This window comes from Polypterus senegalus, chromosome 1 (assembly GCF_016835505.1).
Source record: "Polypterus senegalus isolate Bchr_013 chromosome 1, ASM1683550v1, whole genome shotgun sequence".
NCBI lineage: Eukaryota > Metazoa > Chordata > Cladistia > Polypteriformes > Polypteridae > Polypterus > Polypterus senegalus.
The window spans coordinates 5,900,496-5,925,895 of NC_053154.1; the positions used below are offsets into that span (position 1 = coordinate 5,900,496).

At 43.8% G+C, this 25,400-nt stretch overlaps 1 protein-coding gene across 1 annotated transcript in view; it reads right to left on the minus strand.

Moving 5' to 3' along the window:
• The window catches only part of pdhx (pyruvate dehydrogenase complex component X), a 292,521-nt gene that overhangs the window by 107,539 nt on the left and 159,582 nt on the right, over positions 1 to 25,400 (minus strand). The window lies entirely within an intron of this gene.

Genomic DNA, 25,400 nt, shown 5'->3' on the forward strand with positions numbered 1-25,400 from the left:
ATATATCGGAATGTCTGACACCTTATATTCCAAATCGTAACCTCAGATCCTCAAATGAGTGTCTCCTTAGAATTCCAAGAACAAAACTTAAAAGAAGTGGTGAGGCGACCTTCTGCTGTTATGCACCTCAAATCTGGAATAGCCTGCCAATAGGAATTCACCAGGCTGATACCGTAGAGCAGTTTAAAACACGGCTGAAAACACATTACTTTAACATGGCCTTCTTATAACTTCACTGTAATCAAAATCCTGATACTCTGTATATCCAACTCATTATAATAACTATTCATGGTGGCTCTAAAATCGGTACTGACCCCTACTCTCTCTTCTGTTTCCTTGTGGCTTGCGCCACCACCATCTACTCAAAGCACCGTGATGTTCCAACAGTGCTGGGTGGATTAAAAGCCAGACGTCTGTATGACCATCAAGATCAAGTGACTCTGTGAGAACCCTAACTACAAAGAGGACTGTTTCATTTATGTTAAGTAGAATGTCCAGAGGGGACTGGGCGGTCCCGTGGCCTCTGAACCCCTGCAGATTTCATTTTTTTTCTCCAGCTGTCTGGAGTTTTTTTCTGTTTTTTCTGTCCACTCTGGCCATCGGACCTTAGTCAAATTCTATGTTAACTAATGTCTTATTTTAATTTCTTATTTTGTCTTTTATTTTTCTTTTCTTTTTGTATGAAAATGTACTATAGAAATAAATGTTGTTGTTGTTATTGATAAATAATAAGATGGTACAATTTGCAGATGATACCAAGATAGGTGGATTAGCAGATAATTTGAAATCCGTTATATCATCACAGAAGGACTTGGACAGCAGACAGGCTTGGGCAGATTTGTGGACGATGAAATTTAATGTCAGTAAATGTGAAGAATTACACATAGGAAGTAAAAATATTAGGTTTGAATACACAATTTGAGGTCTGAAAATCAAAAGTCCACTTTATCATAAGGATTAAGGAAGCAGAGTGGACTCGACACCATCAACGTCCAAGCAGATGCTTTTAAGAAGAGAATATGAGGTGATATAGCTCCTTGATGTGTGGAGTACGAGTCACAGGAGGTTCTGCTCAAGCTTTATAACACACTGGCGAGTCCTCATCTGGAGTCCTGGGTGCAGTTTGGGTCTCCAGAATACAAAAAGGACATAGCAGAGATAGAAAAGGTCAAGAGAAGAGTGACTAGGCTGATTCAGGGCTACAGAGGATGAAATGTAATGTCAGTAAATGTAAAGACTACCCATAGGAAGTAAAAATGTGAGGTTTGAATACACAATGGGGGTAAAAAATCGAGAGTACACCTCATGAGAAGGATTTAGGAGTCGTAGTGGACTCTAACATATCAAGTGCCAGACAGTGTTCAGAAGCCATTAAGAAGACTAACAGACTGTCAGGTTATATAGCGCCTTGAAGTTTGGAGTACAAGTCACAGGAGGTTCTGCTCAGGCTTTATAACACACTGGTGAGGCCTCATCTGGAGTCCTGGGTGCAGTTTTGGTCTACAAAAGAAAGGGCATAACAGCACAAGAGAAGGTCCAGAGAAGAGCGACTTGGCTGATTCAGGGCTACAGGGGATGAGTTAGGAGGAAAGACTTAAAGAGCTGAGCCTTAAGGAGATGAAGAGGAGACCTGAGTGAAGTGTTTAAAATGATGAAGGGCATTAGTCCAGAGGATCGAGACGGTGACTTTAAAATGAGTTCATCAAGAACATGGGGACACAGTTGGAAACTCGTTAAGGGTAAATTTTGCACAAACATTTTATTCACACAGAGAACCACAGACACATAAGTGACCAAGTAGTGTGGTAGACAGGAGGACTTTAGGGACCTTCAAAAGTCAACTTGATGTTATTTTGTAAGAATTAAGCATACAGGACTGGTGAGCTTTGTTGGGCTGGATGGCCCGTTCTCGTCCAGATTGTTCTAATGTTCTAATAAATTGTGCAATAGAGATGAGGGTCTCCTGCCTGGGTGTGGGCTGCACTCTATGCACATATCTTGTAGATTTCCTTTCCTGTCGCACCCACAAAACCTATCTATAAAGTTAAAAGGCAAGTGGACCCATGTCTGTCAGATTATGTCATGTAATGGACTGAAGTCCCAATCAGTACTGGTTTTGACAGCATGCTCATGTTTAACAGATATCAGCTGCCCACAACACCATGGCATGGAAAAGGGGGCCAAAGTGTATTAAGAAAATAGGTGGACGGGCCTATCAGTTAAAAACTATCTGTCGTCTGAATTGGGTTACTAATCCATACAACAGAATTTTTATCAAGTCGAAGCAAAGACGACCCAACTGAACACGAAGGAGCTGCCGGGCTGTTAGAGGAGCAGGATTAGCAAAGCTGATGACTGGCAGAGGATCCGACTTGCGTCAATTTTCTTAAATTAAAGTGTCACTCATGAAGTGTCATGCGTATGACACATGTACAGTCTGCTCTGAAAATCAATTTGGTGACAGGGTGTGTATAGACGTGATTAATTACATGAAACTGGTGCTTTGTCATCCGTGTACTCATTACTTTCTAACATTTTGTTACTTTATATGGGAATCCACTGTTTCAAAGAAAGGCCTTCATGGACGGAACTAATTGGCTCCACATGATGCCTTAGATTTATGTTTAAAATTTCACACCTACTGTCATGAGATTTTCTCCTTTATAAAGAGGCGGATTTAAGACTGAAAAACACTTTTGTGCAAAGTAAATGAGAGCAAAATCGTAATCCCCTGAATCTTTGTTTTATGCAGCTGTCAGCCCACTGCAATCGAAATACAAAACGTCACAGGCTTTGGAATGGACGAATAGACGGACGGACGGACGGACGGACGGACGGACGGACGGACAGACAGACAGACAGACAGACAGACAGACAGACAGACAGACAGACAGACAGACATTGAAAGATCAGCCTCAACACAGACAGACACGGACTCCAAATGTCCAAAATACGCACACAGTGCACAAATCATCACAATACAACTCCGTCCTTTCTTCCTCCTTCCTTCGTCCACCTCCACTCTTCCCTTGCAAGCTCCGTCTACTGCCACCTGACTCCGGCTCCCCGAATGGAGTGAGGCTGCCCCTTTAATCCCGTCCTAGATGGACTCCATGTGCAGGGTGATGGTCTTCCGGAAGCACTTCCTAGTGTGCCGGAAGTGCTGCCCTTGCACCCGGAAGCACTTCAGACATACATTGCTCCTGTTCCAGCAGCACTTCTTGGTGTGGCGTAAGTGCTGTTGTCTTTGGCTCAGGAACCATCCAGGTGCCCCATGGTGGTAGACACAGACCCCCACAGGACCGTGGTCCTGATGGAATCAAGGGGGGCTGCCCTCTTGCGTCCAGGGAAATATATTGCCCCTCTCCCGGTCCTTCCCTGTTCCAGGCATCCTGATGGGGCAAGGTCCCTGGTCGTCTGCCACAATATATACCTACATACAATTACAAGGTTTTCAAGAGCATCAACATAATATTCAGCTTGGAGAGTCAGCCATATGCCATTTTTAAAAGTTCTTATTATTACAAAGCAACGTTCATTAGGACCGTCAGACGTTTCTTCATAAAAGCTCCATTTCTTTAGTAAAGCTTGGTTTTAAAAAAAAAATTCAGGCGTGAGCATCAGTAGGTTTTGCTCCCTCAAAACCAAACTACCCAAACTATTCTACAACGTTTCAGTCATTATTAACCGCTCTGATGCTAATCTTTCTGATCATAAAACGTTGAGATCCGTCAAAAACTGGAGACAGAAATTTTGACGCAACTAACGCTTTCACTCCTCACCCATAGACGGCAGGTTATGGTAGGGGAGGGCACAAAGCAAAAATCAATACACAGATTGAGATATCTGTTCATATAAAGTGATATTGGAATGTTGAAATGCCGAGACTGATCTACGTTTGTGTCTTGTGTAGTTTTTAGAAAATACAAACACCACCCAGTTAGGTTTAGGGCATTTTTTATAATCCTCCTTTTAATTAATGTATGAAGCACTAAATGGTTAAGGCCCCGTTTACTTAACTGAACTTATCATGACTTACAAAACTCGAGCGCAAATTAAAATCCCAAGACTGCCATCCTACTTAAGAATTCAAGGAATAATAAAAATAACAGTGGGAGGTTGAGTTTTTAGCTACAGGGCCCTGCAACAGTTGAATGGTCCGTCTGTTAATATAAGAGGTGCCCCTTCAGTCTCGGGCTGTTTAGTCCGGCATACCCTGACTAGAGCTGCTGATTAGCTGTACATGCTATGTTATTTGTATAAATGATGCAAGTAATAAAATATTAATAAACAGTTACTAACCCTCCTCTATTCTATTGCTTTTCTTGGTATCTGGAGGTGGCACTTGGTGCCACTGCTCTCCTGCGTATGAAAAAGTCATCTCAGAAGAAGCAGCATTGGAATCAGCAGATAGAAGATTCTCTTATCAGATGGATGGCTAGCACAGATTCCACTATAGACAATTCAAGACTGGGTGGGCAGCCAGTTAGCTGAGGTCTCCAGGACTGTGACTTTATTTTTGAGTTTTTCCCTTTTAAAATTGGAATGTTCACCATTGTCAACTGGTCATAGTTCATCACTTAATTAATGGACAGAGAAAAAGACAGCACGCATTGGGTAGTGTCCCGGCCCGGATTGGTCCCATTCACTCAACAGGACAGCAGGCCAATGTAACAGAGAAATCAGTGAAGGTTTAGTTTCAAAGCTATATGCTCCCCGCTGACCCCCTAGACGGCAGCAAGCCAGGGCTTCAGGACCCTTTCAGATACCCGCAGAGAATTGTAGTGCAGTGAGGCAGTCCTGCTGGGGTCCATGGGTGCTGCCAGAGGGTGCTTCCAATTATGGGAATTCCAATTGACCCAGAAGTGCTGCCATCAGGCTATGCCCTGGCACTGGAAGTACCCCCCTGGTCCAAGATAAATGGAGCAGCTCGACCTCATCCGGGGAGTTGGAGTTGGGTGTGGAGGACGAACAAAAGATCACCTGGGAGGTGTGAAGGTGAAGAAAAGAGAGAGAGAAGAAGAAGAATCATATTGTGCTATAGGCCACTTTCGAAGCCTTTTTGTTGGATATTATTAATAATAAACCTTTAATTTACATTGACACTTGTGTCTGGTGTTTGGGTTTCTGCAACGCCCCCTAATGGTCACAACAAATATTATCTGTTTCCATTTATGTTTAACTCATTTCTATCGTGGTCTGTGTGTGTTTTAACAAAACTCTACTTATATATGTACCAGTACTGTATTCAGTATGTTTGCATTACCCACAAGCCATTGCGAACATGTTGGATTGTGTCAGTTTGCACCTGCTGTGGTTACTGCGTAATTTTCAAATTGCCTTAACTTTTTGATGTACCCCTTTGTATATTATGTATACATTCAAACAGACCTCTACTAACAATGTATTCTGCTCCTTAGTACAGTAAGGATGCCACTTCCTTGCTATGCGAAACAACAGGTGGCACGCCAAGCCTAATTCGAGATTTCTAATGCCATAGCAACTGTGTGCTATTTATACTCATTGGATGCGCCCTTCATATCAGACTTTCTCACTTACTGTTTATCTTATTTTTTCATATCGGTTTTAGAAATAGCTGTATCATATGATTGGTGTTCAGATAGAGCCCGTTGACTACCACCGTTTTTCAGTTAACTGGCACAAGTGGCATGCTTACAGATTATCTTAATGCAAACCAACTTTAGTTTTTATCTTGCGATCAACTGCTGAGCATAACCATTAAAAAGTTGTTGAAGCCTGCACCTTCAAAACAGACAAACAAACAGGCTCATCAGACGTAAGGAATTAAAAGTGCACAGAGCGCGCTGCCCACTGCCTCACAGATCCAGGGTCCTGGGCTCTGATCCAAACCTTGTTTGATATTTGAGTTTTCCCTGGAATTCTGACTTTCCTCCCACATCCCAAACACATACAGCATCTTCAGAAATTCTTCAGACCCCGTCACCCTTTTCACATTTTGTGATGCTGTCACCTTGGGCTAAAATCTTTTCAATTCATTTAAGTTTTTCCTCATCTAGCAACTCTGAATCCACTAGAATAACACATCGAAATCAGAATTTTAGATGTTCTTGCAAATTTAATAAACATAAAAACCCTGAAATTTCACACCAACACAAGAATTGAGACCCTTTACTCAATACTTTATTGAAGCCCCTATGGCAGCCGTTCCATCCTGGAGTCTTCTTGGGTCTGACTCGATAAGCTTGACACACCTGGATTGGGGGATTTTCTGCCCTTCCTCTCCACTGGTCCTTTAAGGCTCGGTTGATTTCGATGGAGACCTTCAGTGGACAGCTCTTCTCAAGGGATGTTTGAATGGGTTAAAGTCCAGGCTTCTGGCTGGGCCACTCAAGAACATTCAAAGAGTTGTCCCTAAGCCACAGGAGTCTGTGTTGTCGTTGCTTTGTGACCCTTTGGCCAACTCTGAGGTCCAGAATGCTCTGAAGCAGACTGTCATTAAAGATATCTCTGGACTTTGCTCCATTCAGCTTTCCCTCAATGCTGACAAGTCTCCTGGTCCCTTACACTGCAACCACCATGCTTAGGAACAGTGCCACACAAGTGATGACCGGTGCCTGGTTTCCTACAGATGTGACATTTAGAACAATTTGCACAAGAACAGGCCATTCAGCCCAACAAAGCTCGCCAGTCCTATCCACTTAATTCTTCCAAAATAACATCAAGTCGAGTTTTGAAGGTCCCTAAAGTGACACTTACTAAGTTTCAAAGTGCTTCTTAAAATTTGAGGCCAAAAAGTCATAATAATTATGTTTCATCAGAGCAGAAAATCATGTTTCTTGTAGACTGAGAGCCCTTTAACCTCTTTAGCATTAGACCAGAATATCACTTGGACTGTAAAACAGTGGTAAATGCGTTAGACCCCAAGTTAGATGCGTCTCGCGTAAGCGTTAAGACCCTATGAAATGAACAGACTCGACACACACAAATGGTTTGGGGCAGCTACCCATATATTGTCCCTGGCTGCAAAAGGGTTTTTTTAAGAGAGCTCATGTGCATGGTTTTGAGTCCTGAACTGAACTGATGACGTTTTGAAAGACGCTGGTTTTATAAGCCGTGAACCAGAAGTGACGTCAGTGTGGGTGCCGGAACTGAAAGTGACATCAGTGTGCGCACCAGAACCGGAAGAGACGTCGGTGTGGGCACCAGAACTGGAATAGATGTCGGTGTGGGCGCCAGAACCGGAACAGACGCCGGTGTGGGCACGGAAACCGGAAATGATGTTAAATCAGGCAGATTTTCCTGTTTTTGGCCTGCAGAGATATTAGAGGCGGGTTTAGTGCACCCGGCCACCCCCTGGCTTGGTGAGTAATTACCTCCACTTGGTCCACTCAGCTCCTACCTAGTCACATTTGTGTGACAACACGAAGATTATTCGGGCTATAAAAGTGTCAACAGCATTAGTGCTAAGCGTTCCAATCCGGGGTTTTAGAAAACATCTTGCATCAGCCCAGTCCCAAAGGTATGATATCCTACTGAACTGAACGACTTCACATGTGATGAAGACCATGGAGTGGCTGCTGCTTCACCACCTGAGGCCACAGGTCCGCCACGCCCTGGACCCTCTGCAGTTTGCATACCAGGAGAAGGTGGGAGCAGAGGATGCCATCATCTACATGCTACACCGATCCCTCTCCCACCTGGACAGAGGCAGTGGTGCTGTAAGAATTATGTTTCTGGACTTCTCTAGCACCTTCAACACAATCCAACCTCTGCTCCTTAGAGACACGCTGACAGAGATGGGAGTAGACTCACACCTGGTGTCATGGATCATGGACTATCTTACAGACAGACCTCAGTATGTGCATTTTGGGAACTGCAGGTCTGACATTGTGGTCAGCAACACTGGAGCGCTGCAGGGGACTGGACTTTCTCAGGTCCTGTTCAGCCAACATACATTAGACTTCCAATACAATTCAGAGTCCTGCCACGTGCAAAAGTCCTCTGATGACACTGCTATGGTGGGCTGCATCAGGAGTGGGCAGGAGGAGGAGTATAGGAACCTAATCAAGGACTTTGTTAAATGGTGCGACTCAAACCACCAACACCTGAACACCAGCAAAACCAAGGAACTGGTAGTGGATTTTAGGAGGCCCAGGCCCCTCATGGACCCCGTGATCATCAGAGGTGACTGTGCAGAGGGTGCAGACCTGTAAATACCTGGGAGTGCAGCTGGATGATAAACTGGACTGGACTGCCAATAGTGATGATCTGCGTAAGAGAGGACAGAGCTGACTATACTTTCTTAGAAGGCTGGCGTCCTTCAACATCTGCAATAAGATGCTGCAGATGTTCTACCAGACGGTTGTGGCGCCCTCTTCTACGTGATGGTGTGTTGGGGAGGCAGCATAAGGAAGAGGGGCGCCTCACGCCTGGACAAACTGGTGAGGAAGGCAGGCTCTATTGTAGGCACGGAGCTGGAAAGTTTGACATCCGTGGCAGAGTGACGGGCGCTGAGCAGACTCCTGTCAATCATGGAGAATCCACTGAACAGGATCATCTCCAGACAGAGGAGCAGCTTCAGCGACAGACTGCTGTCACTGTCCTGCTCCACTGACAGACTGAGGAGACCCCACACTCTGCGACTCGGGGGGTAAACGTTAACATTATACTAAGTTATTGTCTGTTATACCTGCATTGTTATCACTCTTTAATTTAATATTGTTCTTATCAGTAAGCTGCTGCTGGAGTATGTGATAAATTATATATTAATAAAGTATCTATCTATCTATTATACAGTTCCTTTCACATCTATCTATCTATCTATCTATCTCTCTATCTCTCTCTCTAATATATAGTGCCATTCATATCTATCTCTCTACCTACCTACCTACTCTGGCAATGATATAAATGTGTCTTACATAAGCGACAGGCCCAAGTGTTACCCGGACAACGGTGTAAACGCATCTTCTCCTAGGCTCACGATGGTATCTCGTAAGAAACATTTTTTGGCAGCCCAGGTATTGCATGCTCTTGATGGTGGTACAACCAGTAATGTTGAGGAGCTTCTCATTAGCAGTGATGACGGGCTGAATCTGTCTTCAGGCAGTGAAATTGAAAGAGACAGTCAAACCAAAAATGATTGTGATGAATCCAAAAGTGACGCTTGACCGCGCTTTTGGTCTCTACTGACCCAGCCTCACATGAACCGGCACCGCCTCGTTTTGATTTTGTGGGGTGGCCAGGAATAAAAGTGAACGTTGACAGCCAATTTCCACTCATTTACCTGAAGTTATTTCTTGTTGTTGAGAGAAACCGTTACGCTGAACAGCGACAGGTAAATGACCGCACACCTAAGCAGTTCTCCCATTCAAAGATATAGCACACAAAAGACATTCTTTTACAGTATATATGGTATTGGCATCATTATTATTACTCATTTCATATTATATTTGTATCCTCATTATACTTTTTACACTTCCCACTTTGTACTTTTAGTATTTTGTACGTTTTTTAGTAGAAAGATGAGATTTAAAAAAAAAAATGTTATTTTTAAAACCAAAACATGAAACAGTTTTTACGTTTTCTGAGAAAAAAAAAAATGTAACGCTAAGGAGGTTAAGTGAATTTCTGAAAACCTCATAGTGGGCTTTCATGTGTCGCCTGGCCACTCTGTCATAAAGCCCAGACTGGTGGAGTGCTGCAATGGTGGTTGTCCTTCTGGAAGTTTCTCCCCATCTCCACACATAAGAAATTTGACAAAACGAGAGGAGACCATTCAAGTCCATTTGTCGCCCATTTGGTTAGCTAATAGCTCAGCTGTCCCCACATCTCCCCCAGGTTCTTCTGAAAGGTTGTCAAGGTGTCTGCTTCAACTCCATGTCTCGCTAGTTTGTACCAGCGTCCCACAACTCTTTGTGTAAAGTGTCAGGTTTAAAATGTCCATCCCCGTAACCTCCACTGATGTCCTCGAGTACGCGATTCACCGTTAGGTTGAAAGAAATTCGTTGGATCTCCTTAGTTGATGTCTTTGAGGATTTTGAAGACCTGGATGAGGTCCCCACGCAGTGTCCTCTGCTCAGAATAAGAGAGGTTAGGAGCGGGCACTGATACAGTGAATTGCCGCACCCACCACACGACAAACCAACTCGGGATCCATGCCATGCAACGGGTGATACCTCAGCACCACACTAGTTCAGATGGAGTGGAACAGCGTGAGGTTTTTTATGGTGGCTGGAGTGCCAAATCTGCCACCAATCCCCAAGTTTTTCCCTACATGCAGGGACGGATGCAGATTAACGTCATACCCAGGACGGAGCAATTGCAGGTTAAGGGCCCAACAGAGCAGAGACCCTTTTGGCATTTTACGAGATTCGAACTGGCATCCTTCCGATTGCCAGTGCAGATCCCTAGCCTCAGAGCCACCACTCTGCCACTCAGACTAAACAAGCTTAATTCATTCTCAAAGTCTGTCACAGTAGGACATGTCCTTAAGACCCATGATGCACCTGGTGGGTCTCCTCTTCACAGTTTCAGGTGCTGCTATGTCTTTTGTGTGATAAGAGCTGCACCCAAGACTCAAGATACGAGTGTATTAAACACGTTCTCTGGAGCAAAGGCAAAGTGAACATCGGGCTCTTGGTTGCCTCTCACGCGATTATTCAGGTGACCAGCTCTTGATAGACTCATGGTTGTTCCAACCTTCTTTTATTTAAGAATTATGGAGCCCACTGTGCTCTTGGGAACCTTGAACGACGCACTCATTGTTTTGTAGTCTTCACCCAGATCTGTACCTCAAGACAAGGCTGTGCTGGCAATTCCTTGGACCTCTTAGCTTGGATGACCTTCTACAGTATAGCAGGGGTGGGCAGCGTCGGTCCTGGAGGGCCACAGTGGCTGCAGGTTTCTGGTCCACACCCAGTTTCTTAATGAGAAGTCAATCATTGCTGATGAAACACTTCTCGCTCAAGTGACATTTTGATGCTTCATTTTAGTGGTCTTGCTTGTTAAGGTTCCCCACCTATAATTGCTTATGGTGTCCAGTCTTAAACAGCTGCATTTACTGTTTTAATGGCTCCTTATTATCAATAAGACAAAAACAACAAAGCAGCCAGCAGTTCTTCAGCTAATTTGTTTCCACTGACACCCGTGTGGATTCATCAGGCACTCTTTAGTTTAATAAAACACTTAACAAAGAAATGTGACGGAGTGAAAACTGTCTATTTTAGACTTGATATTCTTGGAAATGACAAAATCTACGATAGCAAAGATTGCAGACTAACAAACCATAAAACCAAATAAGAGATTGACAAGGATTGGGTTTCTAATTAAGGATTTGGGTTGGAACAGAAAACCTGCAGCCACAGCGGCCCTCCAGGACTGAGGGTGCCCACCCCTGGTCTATGCCTTTCCTCAGCAGTCCAATCAATCCATTGAACTGAGCACAGGTGGACTCCAAATAAGGTGTAGAAACATCTCAAAATAATTTTCAATATAATTGGATGCATTTGCCAGTTTGCAAGGGTCCGAGTACCCGCGATTTGAACCCAATGAACCATCTCTGCTGAGACCTTTAAAGAGCTGCCCATTGAAAGGCCTCCATCCAGCCTGGCACAGCTTGAGAAGATGGGCAGAGAAGAATGGAAGGAAATCCCCAAATCCAGGTATGGGAAGCTTGTGGTGTTGACCCAAGACCACCCCAGGCTAAGTACTGATTAAAGGCTCTAAATACTTGTGTCAATTCTATATATCTATTTCCTCCATTTGCTTTGTCATTCCCTGCGGTGGGCTGGCGCCCTGCCCGGGGTTTGCTTCCTGCCTTGTGCCCTATGTTGACGGGGACTGGCTCCAGTAGACCCCCCAAGACCCTGTAGTTAGTATATAACGGGTTGGAATGGCTTTGTCACTTGTTACTTGATGAGGGGAAAAAACAAATTGAGACGATTTTAGCACAAGACGACAAAATAACAACACGCGAAAAAAAGTGAAGGGGTCTGAAGACTTCCTGAAGGCGCTTCTATGTTTCTCCATTTGTAACAGTTTATTTAATAAATGACACTTGTGGTCTGCACTTCCACGTGGTACGCCGGACCGTGGTGGGTGCTGTCCTGCCTTCCCCATGAAAATAAATAAAGCGCGTCTTTTTAACAGCATCAGATCTGAGCGCCTCAGGGCTGCTACACGTTTAGCGCCATTATCAAATTATCCCATTCAAGTTACTGTCAGTCCCACCATGTAAATAAAAGAGGCCAGGGGGGCTGTCAATTACACTGGGCCTGTTAAAGCCCACAGAGGCATCCTTTGTGTGATTTTGGGTTACATAAAAATAAACTGATGCTGTTGTGCGGTACGTTGCTGCCGTATGATTAGTTTTTGACTTGGCTAATAATGTCAGATCTTTCTCACTCTTCTGATTTTATCTTTTTTTCCATCTTATAAAGTGTTTTCCCCAAAGAGTGAAAATCACTGAATTCATCCATCCATCATGCTATATCCTAACTACGGGGTCACGGGGGTCTGCTGGAGCCAATCCCAGCCAACACAGGGCACAAGGCAGGAAACAAACTCCGGGCAGGGTGCCAGCCCACCAATGGGCACACACACACCCATACACACCCACACCAAGCACACACGGGCCAATTTAGAATTGCCAGTCCACCTAACCTGCATGTCTTTGGACTGTGGGAGGAAACCCACGCAGACACGGGGAGAACATGCAAACTCCACGCACGGAGGACCCAGGAAGTGAACCCGAGTCTCCTAACTGCGAGGCAGCAGCACTACCCTCTGTGCCACCGTGCCATCCATGACTGAATTCAGATTTACACAATACAAAAAAGGAAGCATGGTGGTGCAGTGGTAGCACCGCTGCCTCACAGTAAGACCACCAGGGCTCATGTCTGGGGTCCTACCTACCCGTGTGGAGTTTGCAGGTTCTCCCCTTGTCTGCAGCTACTCTGGTTTCCTCCCAGTGTTCAAAGATGTTGCAGGTGAGGTGAACTGGTGACACTAAATTTTCCCCAGTGTGTGCAAGTTTGCCATGAAATGGATGGGCACCTTGTTCAACGCTTTTGTTTCCTGCTTTGCCCCCTATGCTAGCTGGCAGAGGATCCATTCCCCCCCCCCACGCAACTCTGGTTTGTATTAAGCGGGTTAGTAAATGACATGACATGATAAAAAGCAGAGATGAACTTGGCAGAAGGCCACACTGTAAGACCAGGGTGCTGAGGACAGAGGAAAAAAAACACATTGAATTGTTCACATCTTGCAAACACGATTATTGAAGCATCTGAAATTATTTAAAAAAATAAATAATAATCCTAAGAAGACATCTCAGGTCAGCAGTTTCGGGACGGACGCTGTGCTTAAAGGAAGCAATAGACGCGGTCTGAAGACTGCAGCATACAAGGACCATCCAGCGTCTCCAGCCCTGTGAATTCTTCTGTGGCCTCTGATGAAACCATGGAAACACAGAGACGACCAATTATAAACTACAACTTCGGAACACCTTACGGTGAATGAGAACAGTGGCGAGAAGTTCTATTTAATCCACCTTAATAGTTTTGTGTTTGTCCATCGGTTTGCTATGTCTCTGTTATTCATTAGATGGTGCATCCCACACATTAGCACTGTTTTAACATATCCCACACTAAATGGCATGTAACAGAGTCAAATGCACTGTGTCTTTCATTCCAACAGATGGCACCTCACACACATTTGTAGTAATAGAATGCATGGCGCTTTTCAACCCAACAGGAGGTGCACCACAAACATTAACACAGTTTTTTATGAATCGCAAACCAAATGGCATATAACAGAGACATGCGCATTACATTCATCATTCCAACAGATGGCGTAACACACACATTTGTAATAGAATGCATTGCATTCATCACTCCAACAGATGGCACATCACACACATTTATAGAAATAGAATGCACTGCAATTTTCATTCCTACAGATGGCACGTCACACACAACTAGTACTGCTTTTACGAATCCCATACCAAATGGCATATAACAGAGACATGTATTGCATCTGTCATTGCAACAGATGGCGCAACACACACAATTGTGGTAACAGAATGCATTGCATTCATTACTCCAACAGATGGCACATCACACATTTATAGTAATAGAATGCACTGCATTTTTCATTCCAACTGATGGCACATCACACACAATTAGTACTGCTTTTACGAATCCCATACCAAATGGCATCTAACAGAGACATGTATTGCATTTGTTATCCCAACAGATGGCACATCACACACATTTATAATAATAGAATGCATGGCATTCATCATTCCGACAGATGGTACATCACAAACATTAACACAGCATTTACGAATCCCATACTAAATGGCATATAACAGAGACATATGCATTGCATGGTGCATTGCAAACGTTAACGCTGGGGTCATAGATTTGAACCCATCTTAGATGTGTAGCACATTTAGTCCAATTTAGAACAATGACCGGTGCCCGTGTATCTGTGTGCTCATCTGGTTGCAATGACCTCCCTTATCCTTCATATGTCATGAATCATGGAGGGATGTCCCATCACTACTGTGCCATATTTTCTCCATTTGTTAATAACTGCCATGGCACATCTACATTTATTTTCTTTGGGGGGTTTATTTTCTAGTCTTAGTTGACCACCTGACCATAATTTCTAATCAAGACGGACATCAGGATTGTCAGCTGTTCTAAACACTTCTTTGTTAGTAATATTATTTAGTGGTTATCAAATTCATACTTGACTTTCTCCTAAGCAGGAAAATTAGCTATTAAAAATAAATGTTAATGTTGTTGTGGGTGCCTTTAATTTCATCTTTTAACCTCCTTAGCGTTATACGTACCCACGGAAAAAAGGAGCCAACAATAAAAAACGTTATTATGTGTAACACAAACCTAAAAATACAAAAACATCAGCATGAATACAGCTGGAAAGTCCTGTCGCGTGTCTGCTGCTGCACTCATGCAGATTTAGCACACGTCCTCTGTGTGACGTCACAAGTGGGTCAGTAGACGCGCGTTTCTTTGCACACTTTTCTGATATATTTTTTTTTCTGCTGCTTGCACACGAGAGGGTAGAATGTCAGCGCCTGATCCGCACTATCGTTGCTCCCCCTTGTGTTACTGTAGGTTACCACAGAATAAGGCTGTGCCATACGCCATATGTTAGAAAGACAAATACAGTGCATATGTGTCTGTTACGTGCCATTTGGTATGAGATTTGTAAAAGCAGTGCTGTGGTGTGCGTTGAGCCATCTGTTGGATAGCAGAGGCACAGCAACCAGACAGATAAACAATTAATAATCAGATGTCATGATTAACGATCACCTTAAGGTGTACCAAAGTCGGAGATGGCCAATCTCTGATGCCACCATTTCAATGAAGATCAGTTGACACGGTGGCCGCACTGTGCACTGTGCTTAGGGGGCTAAAGTCTTTCTTGTCCTTGCACTTGATTTTTGGCCAAATTCACCAGGCATATCACATCGGTTCAGTCGTACAGTGCCGTACCATTCATCATTTTCACTATCCGTGTCAACGTCTGGTGACCACTTCACATCGTCGTCACTATCGCTCAACTTCAACAATGGATCAGTTTCAGGTCGTTCTGCAGCTGTGTTTATGGCTTTTTGTTTGCAGCTCCGCCCCACTCATGAATATTGATGAGCTACCAGAAAATGGCAGAAAGCACAGGAATATTTTTGATTTCCCCACGCGTGGTGTTATTTCATCCACTAGATGGCAGTAGAATCCTATCACAAGAGTTATTTGGGCTTAATACAATAAACGGGACCATCACGGGTCACCCAGAGTCTGACATGGGTTTAACCGGAACTGCACAGAAATCTGTGCCCAAGTCACACATGGATTCTACATGAATGACCAAACAGACAAATAACCAATATTATATTATATTATAAACCCGCACCTTTGGAAAACTCAGAGCAGAGTCAGAATTCAAATTTATTATCTACAGTTGGCGCTCATTCAGTCAATCAGTCAGCAATCAAAGTGTGTGACGAGCCAAAGGCTTTCTGGCTTTAACTCCAACACGTCACCCACTAGGCTAGTCTGTCATCATGTCCTCTCACACATACACTTTTATAATGGCACTCCTCCTCGAACAGTAAACGGATGCATAGGATTAAATTTATAAATCGGCGCTTCAAAAAGGAAGCAAAAATCCATTTATCCCAAAAGTAAAAGACTTTACTGTGTCTGCCTGCGTTTAAAAGGCACACCAGCACGGCCAGTGGCTCCCACAGAGACGTTTTTTGGTCAACAGTATGACCTATGGCATCAATGACATGTGACTTCTCCCTCTTCTGCAAGACCAGGCAAACACAAAGACGACTGGGATGAATTAAAGCATCAGAACAAATAAAATTTAAACAGACCTCGTCTGATTGCGAAATTGAATTTGAGCATCAGTGACAAAGTGCACGAATGGGAGTGAATGGGGTTTAAGCCTTTGTGTGCTTCTTCCACTGCCTTTAATCCTTCTTGTCTCTTTGTCATCCCTCAATGTTCAGAAAACTCTCAGGCATCTCCCAAGAGGGAGAATGGAAACCTCCTACGTCATTTTATGTTCTGGAGAGAATGTTCTGAGGCCTCATCTCTAATTTTCCTTTCACGCTGGATGCTAAACATCGCCTGAGGAATAAACAACAATCGGTCAGAAGATCTTGTGAAGCTGGAGAGCATCACGTAAAGCAGAGAGTAAGTGCTGAGGCCGAGGGTGTGATGTGCTGTTAGTGAAGGCAGGGCTGAGATGATCTGCTTATACCGATACTCAGCTACAGGGAAATGACTCCAAAAACACGGAGAAAGGTCTAAATGAATAAAAGAAAAAATCGCTAATGTCACTCCCCTGGCTGGGGTTCAAATTCATGCTTGATGTCTCTTTGGTTCATTTTTGATTCTTTCTATGTCATGTGTATCTTCATTTTAGGTTTTGCTTATGTGTTGTCACACATGTGTGAGGGGGAGGCAGCTAAAGGGCCTGAATAACAGCAGTACCATGTCAGACCAGGGGTGGCGAGCTGCACTGACTTGCTCTCTCAATCCTCTGCAGACGGGAAATCCCGCACGGTTCCGGACCCATGGATGACATCACTGGCCACATGGATGATGTCACTTCTGTTTCCGCCCCCATAAAGGTGTCACTTCCTGTTCTGGGGCCAAGGATGACGTCACTTCCATTTCCGGCCCCATGGATGACGTCATTTCTGTTTCTGCCATAGACATAGAATAACTGGACGCCACATGACCAGCAGCATCGTACGTCAACGTCGCCGCCATACTGCGAGTGTCACTGCTGCGGAGTGAAGTAATGAATAATGTACTGCTTGGGATTGTACAAACCGCTGTATGCTCCAAACCAGATCCCGGGGGATTACATCTCATAGGTAAGGCTGAACAATTGTTGTGGTTATATTTGGCCATTAGAAAATCCCGTTTTATAATCTTAGCTGTCAAGTTCACCTTACAATAAAATTAAACAACACTAGTAAAATTAAAACAAGAGAATCATAAATCAAAAAGCAATAATTAGCAAACAAACAAAGATAACTGGCAGTAACAGTGCAAAATTCACAATTAGTATGCCAGTTTGAAAAGAGATGTTTTGAGGGCAGTTTTCAAATGTGATATTGAGTCGAGCTGACGAATATGAGAGGGAAGAGAATTCCCGAGTTGAGGAGCACCAGGAGAGACACTCGAGCTCCCATAGCACCGAGTCTGACGTGTGGCACAGAAAGTCGAGTTGCAGAGGAGGATCTGAGTGAGCGAGAGGAGTGCCAGTCTGGAGGAGATCAGTGAGGTGTGGAGAGCTTTAAATGTTCAGAGCGGGCTTGTGTATCGTATTCTGTAGTGAACAGGGAGCCAGTGAAGTGGAGAGAGAATCGGTGTAATATGTTCAGTGGATTTACAACAGCAGGTTATGATCCTGACAGCAGAATTTGGAAGAAGTTGTAAGCGATGGATACGTTTTTGTGGGATGCCAGATAGAATAGCATTACAGTAATGTATACGTGAGGTGACTCGGGCATTAACCGATACTTCAGTACTGTGTTGGGTAAGAACAGGACGAGGTCTAGAAACGTTTAAGAGATGGAAGAAAGCAGTCCGAGAAATGTTACTTATATGGGAGGAATTATTTAATAATAATAACTATTATTATTATTTAATAATTGCCATTATTAGTGTATAATGGATATAAATAATTGAATTTAAACAATTCGCCAAAATCTGTTGTATGTAAACGATACTGTTTTAAACGTTATTGTTTTTTCATCAGAAAAATACATCTACCTGTATTAGTTTAAATGGCACTTTTGCCACTCGCAATATGGCGGACGCGCTAACGTATCGTGTCGACTGGGCAACCCAGTGAATGCTGCGTCTACCTATATATGTCTATGCCATGGATGACGTCACATCTGGATCTAGCTCCACGGATGACATTATTTCCGGTTCCTGCCCCGATGACGTCACTTCCAGTCACAGCCTTTAAAGCCGCTATATTTACTTCTTTTAAGTCAGTTCTGTTTCGTACTCAGACCTGTAAAGAACTCAATTCTAAGTTACCCATTTTGTAGCCAGGGTACAATATATGGGTGGCTGCCCCAAATCTTTTTCGATGTCTTTGAACTTTTCTTGTGACAGTGTATAAGTGGCCTTTGCTATATCCCACGAGTTTTTTGGGTGCTCCCTCAACCAATCGCCCGCTAAATCTGGAGGGTCAGCCACAGTTCCCGATGGTTCCTTGTAATCCACTCCGGAGTCGGTGACTCAGTTTTGTTTCGTTTTGTGTGTTTGTGCCTTTGAGATTTTGGCCTTCATGTTCCATATTTGATTGCCTTTCTCGATTATCGTATTGAGGCTTGGTATGCAGTGGATTGCATTAGTGTTTGTGGGATAATTTCTTTGCTTCTTGTACTCCATGGAACTTCACGGTTATTGAAGAGCATTTTGTGAGAATAAACTTATTATTAAACTTCCATTATCCATCCCGCTATATCCAAACTACAGGGTCACGGGGGTCTGCTGGAGCCAATCCCATCCAACACAGGGTGCAAGGCAGGAAACAAACCTCGGGCAGGGCGCCAGCCCACCGCATAGCACACACACACACACACACCAAACACACACTAGGAACAATTTAGGATCACCAATGCACCTCACCTGCATGTCTTTGGACTGTGGGAGGAAACCCACGCAGACACGGGGAGAACATGCAAACTCCACACAGGGAGGACCCGGGAAGCGAACCAAGGTCTCCTACCTGCGAGGCAACAGCACTACCCACTGAGCCACCGTGCCATACTTATTAAACTTATTGACTATTATTAATAGAGTGATCCCTTACTATATCGCGCTTCGACTTTCGCAGCTTCACTCCATCGCGGATTTTAAATGTAAGCAAATCTAAATATATATCACGGATTTTTCGCTGGCTCGCGGATTTCTGCGGACAATGGATCTTTTAATTTATGGTACATGCTTCCTCAGTTGGTTTGCCCATAGATTTCATACAAGGGACGCTATTGGCAGATGGCTGAGAAGCTACCCAATCAGAGCACATATTACGTATTAAATAAAACTCGATATGCTTCCCGCGTGGTGCTTCGCATACTCGAAAGCCAGAAGAGCACGGTATTGATTTTTGATTGTTTGCCTTTCTCTCTCTCTCCCTCCTGACAGAGGGGCTGTTCGCACACTGGCCTAGAGGATATGGACGCTCTTCTAAAAAATGCTGAAAGACTACCTTCACATTGCTCCTTTACTTACGGCTGCTTTGTCGCGTGATGCTTCGCATACTTAAAAGCCCGAACAGCACCTATTGATTTTTGATTGTTTGCTTTCCTCTCTTTGTCTCTCTTTGACATACTCTGCTTCTGACGCGCACTCCTTTGAAGAGGAAGATATGTTTGCATTCTTTTAATTGTGAGACGGTACTGTCGTCTCTGTCTTGTCATGGAGCACAGTTTAAACTTTTGAAAAAGAGACAAATGTTTGTTTGCAGTGTTTTAAAGTCCCTGTCTCTACAACCTCCTGTGTTTCTGTGCAAAAGATGTGACCCAAGCGTGACAATATAAAAATAACAATATAAACGTATGGTTTTTACTTCACAGATTTTCACCTTTCGTGGGAGGTTTTGCAACGCAACCCCCACGATCGAGGAGGGATCACTGTAATAGTTTAACCTCTAGTGTGGTGTCTAACAATTTTAAACATGCTGTTGTGGAACCTCTGCTGAACAAACCAGGTCTGGACCACTCTGTTATGTCAGACTTTAGCCCTATTTCCCAGCTATCTTTTTTGTCCAAACTCTTGTAAAAAGTCATCTACACCCACCTGAAGTCCTTCCTGGATGAACACGAAATTCTGGACGTGTTTCAGTCTGGGTTTACAACTCACCCCAGCACTGAGTCCGCTCTGTTAAACGTTTTTAATGATATTCTCTTAGCAGTGGAATCTGGTGACCGTGCACTACTTGTGCTTCTAGTTTTAACGTCTGCCTTTGTCACGACAGACCATGAGATCCTCATCTCCAGGCTGGGCACCACATGCTCAGCTCTCCAATGGTTTAGGGTCCTATCTCTCAGATAGAAGTGTTTGTGTCAGCATTGATGATTTTACTTCCATGTCTGCTGCCCTCCCCTGGGGGTACCACAGGGCTCCATCCTGGGACCTCTACTGTTCTTCGTGTACCTGCTGCCACTTTGCATGGTATTTCCTTTCATCTTGATGCGGATGGCTGTCAGGTTTAATTCCCTCTGAAACGCTCTGGTCCATGTTCTGTCCAGCCCCTGCTTGATTGCCTTATTGGCATCAAGAATTGGATGGCATTAAATTTTCTAAATTTTAATGAGAACAAGACAGAAGTCATGCTATTTAGAGCCAACGGCACCAGCGGGACACCCTGCATCGACCTTTCCACTGTGGCTCAACATAAGAAATCCATGACCACAAATTTAGATGTGAAAATGGATTCTGCTTGATAGCCATGTGAACGCAGTGGTAAAATCTTGATTTTTGACAGCCGCCTCAGCTAGAAAAATGTTTTGTCTAAACACAACCTTGAAACAGTGATACCTGCTTTTATAACCTCTCGTCTAGATTACTGCAATGCACTTCTCTTTGGAATTAGCCAGACCTCCATCGCTGACCTACAGCTGGTGCAAAATGCTGCTGCTCGATTTTCAACTTCCACAAGAAAGCATGAGCACGTTACCCTGATATTGGCTTCCCTTCACTGGCTTCCAGTTCATTTTCAAATCCATTTTAAGATCCTTGTATTTGTTTTTAAATCTTTTAATGGTTGTGCCCCATTTTATCTGTCAGAACAGCTGTCCCCTTATGTGCTGTCTGTCTCACCCTCTCGGGTCAGTAGACCAGATGCTTTTACTTGTCCCTAAGACACGATGCAAACTCTGAGGTGATCGGGCACTTTCAGTTGCAGCTCCAAAACTCTGGAATGATTTGGCATTGCACGTGAGGCAATCACTTGCTGTCTTGTTGCAGAAAATAGTGTTATAAATAGATAGTCCATAGATATGTCATCATAAAAAAGGTATAAAGCTGCTGATGTTCTGAACCAGGGGTGCCCAACGCGTCGATCACGATCAACCAGTAGATCGCAAAGTTAGTGCAGGTAGATTGCATTGCATTCAAAATTTTTTTTTTAAATGTTAATCTATCATATATCCTCCCTATGACATTTGCCACTTGATGGACATACAGGGCGACCAGTCTGAGATCACTTTTCTTCTAACACACTGGTCATCCCGGATGCACGATTAAACTTCGGCTAAGTGATCGAGTTAGCCTTCCAGCTTATATCGACTAAAGAAGGGATTTAAAAAAAATTGTTTGGGGAGGGTATGGGCTGGATGTGGAATTGGAAGAGGATTTTTTTCTCTCACAATGTCACAATCAAAGTGCGTTTGTCTGATCTGTCGATCTATCATTGCTATTCCAAAGGAGGAAAATGTGGAAAGGCACTTTCAAACTGTTCATAAAATCTACGAAACTGACGTCCTTCCAAAAAGCGATCTGAGAAAGAGAAAGGAGAGGGAACTAAAATCGCAGTTAATCGGACAGCCGTCATTTTTCACTAGGCTGAATTCAAAAGCTCCTTGACTGCATTATTCGGGTCTACTTATTTATGTGAGTCAGCCTTTTCCCACATGACGATTATTAAATCCAAGTACTGTAGTGACCAAAAATATATATACACATATATATATATATATATATATACACATATACATATATATATATATATATATACACACACACACACACACACACACACACATATATATATATATATAGTGGACTTGAACCCGGACACAGACAGGCGGACATCTTAATTTCACCCAACACACGATTATTTTACAATTATTTACAAATTGACCACACGTGCACCCCCAGTGCCTCCAGCACCGATCCCCCAAAGTCCAGGCCACACAGTCCTTCGTGCCTCTCTCTCTTGGCCGCCTCCAGTCCTCTCTTCAGTTCTGTCCACTTCCACCCGACTTCTGCTCTCAACTGAAGGGAGGCGGCCCCTTAAATAGGAACCCGGATGGGCTCCAGCTGCTTCCCGGCATTCCTCCGTAGCCATGCCCCAGTATGGCGGAAGTGCCGGCTGCGCACCTGAAAGCCGTCTGGGTGTCCCCTGTCGTCTTCCCGCCAGCTCTTCCTGGTGTGGCAGAAGTGCTGGGCTCCAGGGATATTCAGGCACCGGGGCACCACCTGCCTGTGGCCACGGGTCCCTACAGGGCTGGGCTTCCAAGCCCTTTACCCGTGGCCCCCAACATAACCAGGGCGGACGCCCCCTTGTGGTCTGGAGGAGGCACTAGCCCTCCTCCGGTCCTCCTGGGCTTCCCGGCCGGATGCCACAATATATATATACACACTAATATACGAGGTGTAGCAGAAAAGTAATGAGACTGGCAACACTGCAAGCGATCTGGCAATGCTGCGCTGTTGTCCTTGATAGAGCACGTGTATCAGTACCCTCCCATAGCTCAGTGCGAGTTTCAACTCCTTCCGTTAACTACGTGATTTTTATGACTGCTATTAGCGAAGTCGTGTTTTTGGTTGTGCGTCACGCAAAATGGAACAGCGGAATTTGGAGCAACGTTGTGCCATTAAATTTTGTGTTAAGCTTGGAGAATTTTTATAAAGACGTCCTTGAAAGGCTCAGAAAAAGGGTCATTCGCATGAGACCAGACATTGCAGACAAATGGATCATCACAAAGCCCCATGTCACACTGCTCTCTCCATAACAGAATTTTTGACCTCAAAAGGTATTCCTGTGGTTCCCCAGCCCCTTATTCACCTGACCTCAGTCCGCGTGACTTTTTCCTTTTTCCTAAACTGAAAAATGTCCTCAAAGGACGTCATTTGGACTTTAGAAAACATCCAAAAGAGTGTAACAGACATGCTGAAGACCATACCGGTTGAAGACTTCCAGCGCTGCTACCGACAGTGAGAACAACGTCTCCATCGGTGTGTAGCTGACCAAGGGAACTACTTTGAAGGGGATAACATTGATGTTTGAAAAAAATAAAAACTTTGGTAAATAAAAAATCAATCTCATTACTTTTCTGCCACACCTCGTATATATATATATATATATATATATATATACACACACACACACACACACACACACACACACACACATATATATATATATATATTGTCACACACGTGCGCATGGGAGGCAGCTAAAGGGCTTGAGTGAAGGCAGTTCGGAGGCATACCGGGATGTGGCAGATTACACTGACTCTTTTTCTCCCTTTCCTGTAGACCATTCCTGGGAGATTCCACCTGGCTCTCCTGACATCACTTCTGGGACTGAGCCAATGGAAGTCGGCCACACCAGCTCCAGACCCTCTGATGTCACGTCCGGCTATGAACCAATGGTGGAAGACCACGTGCCAGATCCATATGACCTCACTTCCTGTCTCCCCCTTTAAAACCTGCCCCTTTTCCTTTGTTTCCTCAGACTTGTACTGGACTCAGTTGAATGCACTTCAGTGCTGATTATTTGATAAAACGACCTTTTGCAGCCAGGATACTACATTATACGGGTGGCTGCCCCAACTCTATCTGTCCATGTCTCGTTCTTGTGACAATATATATATACATATACATACACATATATATATACACATACACACACATATATATATACACACATATGTATACTGTACATATACATATACATATACATACATATATATATATATATATATATATATATATATATATATATATATATATATATATATATATATATATATACATACACACATTGTGGTAGATAGGGGTCGCTCTCGCTCCCTTGAACCCCTGTCCACGACTCCAGACCAGGTAAAAGTCCAATTGTTGACTTTATTTTGTTGCCACAGAGTATACTCATATAATAACAAATACTACACAATAAACCAATCCTCCAGCTCCTAGATGCGTTGCCACCCTTCCACCCAGCTCAGCTCACCGTCTGGGAGCTCCCACAGTCCTTTTATATTCCCTGACCCAGAAGTGTTCTCAATCCCCAGTTCATGTGATCCTCAATCACTTCTGGGTCAGGTAAAAGTTCTTTTCTTCACCCCGAAAGCCCGTCGCTCTTCCTATGACAAGCTTCCGGGTCATCGGGCACAAATGTGTCCTCGGTCCTCCCTGCAGCACCCTCTTAGGGCCCCTGAGGTATCCAGCAGGGCTGAGGATAAAAACTACATCGTCCATGATTCCCTGCTGGTCTTCGGGGCACCTCCATACTGCAGGGAGGGCTCCATCTGGCGGCATTGGCTGGGATGACAAGCCGGCCACATCTCACAACATTATATATATATATATATATATATATATATATATATATATATATATATATATATATATATATATATATATATATATATATATATACATACACACACCTATATATATACACACACATCTATACTAATAAAAGGCAAAGACCTCATTCACTCACTCACTCACCCGCGAGCGAGGACAGCGCAAAGGAATACGTGACACTTATGGCACTCTGGATGGGGCTGTGCTTCTAGGACTCTCATTCAAATGCAGACTTTTAGTTGTGTTACTGGTCAAAATCAAGCAGTTATTAGTTTCTTTACATTTTTGACAGAGTTACTGTTGGTAGTTAAACTCTAATGCAGCATCCTGGTAATAAATGTGTTAACATTCTCGTATGGCACCTGTTCAGCCCAGGGATTCAGGGCACTTGAGAAAGTAAGGAAGCCAAGCCACCGCTCTTGCATCCAACAAGTGACACCAGAGGTGTTAGGACTCCTGGTATTCTAGAGAATTCAATCCGCTACTCTAAGACTGTCCAGCATGTACTTAAGATATTGTAGAATGTTC